Source organism: Bos taurus, chromosome 1 (genome assembly GCF_002263795.3).
Source record: "Bos taurus isolate L1 Dominette 01449 registration number 42190680 breed Hereford chromosome 1, ARS-UCD2.0, whole genome shotgun sequence".
Classification (NCBI taxonomy): domain Eukaryota; kingdom Metazoa; phylum Chordata; class Mammalia; order Artiodactyla; family Bovidae; genus Bos; species Bos taurus.
The window spans coordinates 71,141,735-71,146,898 of NC_037328.1; the positions used below are offsets into that span (position 1 = coordinate 71,141,735).

General features: G+C 42.8%; 1 pseudogene; it reads right to left on the reverse strand.

Moving 5' to 3' along the window:
• Nucleotides 1-1,427: 1,427 nt before the first annotated feature.
• Nucleotides 1,428-1,807, reverse strand: LOC112446997 (ribosomal biogenesis factor-like; annotated as a pseudogene).
• Between the last annotated feature and the right edge of the window lie 3,357 nt (nucleotides 1,808-5,164).

Consider the following 5,164-nt stretch of genomic DNA (forward strand, 5'->3'; position numbering starts at 1 on the left):
GAGAGAGGTGGACAGCTGTAACCCATGGTCATGCCACGGGGACAGCCTGGTTGGAAGGCTGCATCACTGCAGCTGCAGAACCCTGTCCCTGGCGCTGTGGCCACTACTGCTCCAGATACCACGAGCTGCGGCTGCCACCCCGAAACAGTCAGCTTCTTTACATCACTTGCTCCAGACCCATGGTTCTTGGTGCAGATTCAGATGGTTGAGCCTGGACTGTGCAATTGTGTTCTAATTTCCAAGGGATATGGCTCTGTTTCCTACCAAGACTGTGCAAGAAAAGTTTCTCCTAAACAGAAAGGGAGTTTGGATATGAAGCACTCCTCAAAAATAGCCCAGCAAATATTGACTATTACAGAACCAAGTTCTAGGTGTAGAATCCTCTTTTTCCCAAACAGAAAAATTATTTCTGCTCTCAAAAGGATGAGGGCCCCTTTCTCTTTAACAAAGAATACCAGCTGCCCAAAGTGTTCTGAAACATACAATTAATTTAATTTATATATTAAACGTATATGTATTTGTATACTTATATTTGTCTTTACATTATACTTACAATATAATAATTAACACACAATAATAATATCATTAATATATATTCATGATCTTCTTGTGGGATCCTAGTTCCCTGACCAGGAATTAAACATGTACCTCAGCATTAGAAGCACAGAATCCTGATCACTGGGCCTCCAGGGAATTCCCAAATAATTGTATTTTAAGTAAGAAATCTATAACTTCAAAATCTTTAAAACATTTAAACAGGTGTTAGGGCTTCCCTGGTGACTCAGTGGTAAAGAATCAGCCTTCCAGTGTAGGTCTGATCCCTGGTCAGGAAGACCCCATAAGTTGTGAAGCAATAAGCCCACGCACCACAACCACTCAGCCTGTGCTCTAGAGCCTGGGAACCATAACTACTCAGCCTGAGAACCTTAGAGCCTGTGACTGCAACAAGAGGTCCCTGCAACAAGGAGCCAGAAGAGTAGCTCCTGCTCGTCACAACTGGAAAAAAGCCCATGCAGCATCCAAGACCCATTACAGCCAAAACTAAATAAAATTTATAAAGTAAATAAAATAAACAGGTGTTAAAGGGAGAGTTCAATAATATTGAAATCTTTTTACTTCGAAAAGCTAAATATATATCATATATATATATATGAAACACTCAAAAGCTACAAAGGGAAGCTCTGCTCAAATTTAAGAGAGTATAGTTAAAAGTTTATGTCACTCTGTCACTTAGCATAATCTTTTCAAGACAAAAGATGTTGATATTTTCTCTTATATCCCATCTGCTTTAGAGTGCAGTAGTCAGGAAACATGGTGTTTTACATAAATGTATTTTCCAGATAACTGGAAAGTATCGATTTAAGCATTAATTTTTTTAATGCTGATTTTTTGTATAAAACATTTAATTTATTCATCTTTTTGATGCATTACAACTGAGGCATTAATCTTGTGGCTTCATCAACATTAACTAGTACGTTTTCATGACACTGCTGAGAAATCAGCTGTTTCTGCAGAGGTTCAAGGGAAAGGCCTTCTGAGAAGTTTGCAAGTTCCTTTTGTATGTTTACAAAAGATGTACTCACTCTGTTAACTTTTTCATCATTTATAATGTTTATCTTCTTAAGGTTAGTGGTAAATGGTTTTGCTTTATTTTTAACCTTAAAGGTTTTTGGCTGGCTATATGGAATACATTCCTGGACTTCTGCCCTCCTAGTTTTTTCTTGGCCATTGTCAGGCCTCCGACACCCTCCTATAGCTTCTCAAGTTCCAGGTGACACCATCTGTGCACACAAGATCCAGGCTAATTTTTTTTTTCCCCACTGTGCAGCTTGCAGGATTTTAGTTCCCTAACCAGGGACTGAACCTGGGCCGAGGCAGTGAAAACACTAAATCCTGCCTATGGGACTACCAGGGAATTTCCTAAAAAATTCTTAAGTTGTATGAGATTCTTATACAAGAAATGGAGACTATAGATTCCGTTTTTTTCTAGTTTTATTTATTTTATATAAAACATCTGTTGAGCTATGACTCATATTTGTTGTATAGTCACTGAGTCATGTCTGACTCTTTTGTGACCCCATTGACTATAGCCCGCCAGCTTCTTCTCTCCATGGGGTTTCCCAGTCAAGAATACTGGATTGGGTTGCCATTTCCTTCTCCAGGGGATCTTCCTGACCCAGGGATAGAACCTGTGTCTGCTGCATTGGCAAGCAGACTCTTTACCAATGAGCCACTGAGGAAGCCCAGCATCACTCATATACTAAACACATATTAAATATATGATTCAATGTCTTTTAAAAAGCATATTAACAGAGTTGTGCAACCATCACCACAAACCATTTTAGGACACTGTCATCATTTCAAAAGGAAACTCCATACCCATTGGCAGTCTCTCCTCAACTTTCCCCAAATCCCCAGACTTAGGTAACTACTAATCTTTCTGTTTCTATAGATTTGCCTATTCTGGTCATTTCACATAAGAATAATCATAATATGTGGTCTTTCACGACTGACTTCTTTCACTTTGTATAATGTTTTCAAGGTCCATTCATGTTGTAGCGTGAATCAGTACTTCATTCTTTTTTATGGCTGAGTAGCATTACATTGGAGAAGGCAATGGCACCCCACTCCAGTACTCTTGCCCAGAAAATCCCATGGACGGAGGAGCCTGGTGTGCTGCAGTCCATGGGGTCGCTAAGAGTCGGACACGACTGAGCGACTTCACTTTCACTTTTCACTTTCATGCATTGGAGAAGGAAATGGCAACCCACTCCAGTGTTCTTGCCTGGAGAATCCTAGGGACGGGGGAGCCTGGTGGGCTGCTGTCTCTGGGGTCTCACAGAGTCAGACACGACTGAAGCGACTTAGCAGCAGCAGCAGCATTGCACTGGGGGCTTCCCAGGTGGCTCTAGTGGTAAAGAATCTGGCTATTAATGGAGTTAGCATAACTCCAATGCAGGAGACACAAAAGACTTGTGTTTGATCCCTGGGTTGGGAAAGTCCTGTGGAGCAGGAAATGGCACCCCACTCCAGTATTCTTGCTTGGCAATTCCATGGGCAGAGGAGTCTGACCGGCTAGAGTCCATGGAGTCACAAAGAGTCAGATGTGACTGAGTGAACACAGAACACAGAGTTTCATTGTGTGGATATATTGTATTTTGTTTATTCGTTTATCCCTCAGTGGATATTTGGGTTGTTCCCACTTATTGGCTATCATGAACAATGCTGTGATGAATACTTGTATGAAGATTTTATTGTGGACATATGTTTGCATTCTGGGGGAGTCCCTAGGCATGAAATAGCTGATTTCCCTGATAGCTCAGTTGGTAAAGAATCTGCCTGCAATGTGGGAGACCTGGGTTTGATCCCTGGGTTGGGAAGATCCCCTGGAGAAGGGAAAGGCTACCTACTCCAGTATTCTGGCCTAGAGAATTCCATGGACTGTATAGTCCATGGGGTTGCAAAGAGCCGGACACAACTGATCAACTTCTACTTACTTACTTATGCTAACTCCATAAGGAGCTGTCAAACTTTTCCAAAGTTTCTGCATCAGTTTGCATTCCCATAGGTGGTGTGTAAGGGTCCTGATTTCTCTCCATCTTTGCCACTACTTGTTATTTGTCTTTTTTCATTTTATCCATCTTTGTGGGTGTGAAGTGGTATCTGATTGTGGTTATGAGTTACATTTCCCTGATGACAAATGATGTTGAGTGTCTTCTCGTGCTTATCACACATTTCTTTATCTTCTGGAGAAATGTATGTTCATATCCTTTGCCCATTTTATAATTGGATTTTTGTCTTTTAATTACTGAGCTGGAAGATCCCCTGGAGAAGAAAATGGCAACCCACTCCAGTACTCTTGCCTGGAAAATTCCATGGACAGAGGAGCCTTGTAGGCTACAGTCCATGGGGTTGCAAAGAGTCAGACAAAACTGAGTGACTTTGCGTCACTTCAAGAATTCTTTATATGTTACTCTGTTCTTGATAACTTAGAGCCTTCTTATGGGCATCAACGACTGAGGTTCACTGTGATACAGAGGAGCTTTCATGGGTTTATAGACTCACGCGAGTTGTCTGATCTATATTAAAAGGCAAGGCGAGGGCTTCCCTGGTGGCTCAGTGGTAAAGAATCCGCCTGCCAATGCAGGAGACACAAGTTTAATCCCTGGTCTGTGAATGTCCTACATGCCATGGAGCAGCTAAGCCTGTTGTATCGATCCTGTGATCTAGAGCCTGAGAGCCACAACTAACTAGTCCACTCGCTGCAACTACTGAAGCCCGCAGGCCCTGGAGCCCGTGATCCACAAGAGAAGCCCTCACACCACAACTGGAGAGTAGCCCCCATTTGCTGCAACTAGAGAAATGAAGCAGTGAAGACCCAGCACAGGCAAAAATAAATATTTTTGAAAAGGCAAGGTGATGCTATCAGAGAGAACTAAAAGGCACTTAGAAGACCTTGTCCTTATATATTCATGTATGTCTTTCTTTCCTACTCTCTCTGCTATCACCTCTGTTCACAGAGCTGTAAATTTTTATGACTGATTACTCTAGGCAGAGGCCCAGAGTACTCAGCTTCTCCCATGAATGAGGTGTCTGGGCTCGGAGACAGCTTTCTGCTGTGTTTGGGTAATTCTGTTACCTGGGAATCTGACTTCCAGAGGAATTAGAGGCATTTTGCATAGGGGAGGATTAATTGGGACAGGTTTTGAGGAGGTGATCATTAGTGAAATGGAGAAGGAAATGGCACCCTACTCCAGTATTCTTGCTCCCCAATAAGGTAGTGATGATAACCTGGCAGAGGACAGCAGAGTCCTGTAGGAGGGAATTTGCAAGATGTGTGTGGGAACTGCCTCACTGGTGCAACTGACGTTGGTAGCTATGGCAAGAAGCAATGGAGAGGAAGAGACTCCTGCAGAGTGGTGAAGGCTCTATACCCAACTCCAGAACTCATTGCCAACCTGATAACAGTTGATCAGATAGGTCAGGCTTCCTCTGGTTTGATGGGGTAAGGAAAAAAAAGATTGCTCCACCCTGTTTCCATCTTACCACCCTCCCTGCACTCCCCCACCCAACTCTGTCGACCCCGCCCTGCCCCCAACTTGTGGCTAAACTGCCCAACTGCCAATTAAAACCCACATTTCCCAGCATGCCTTGCACCACCCAG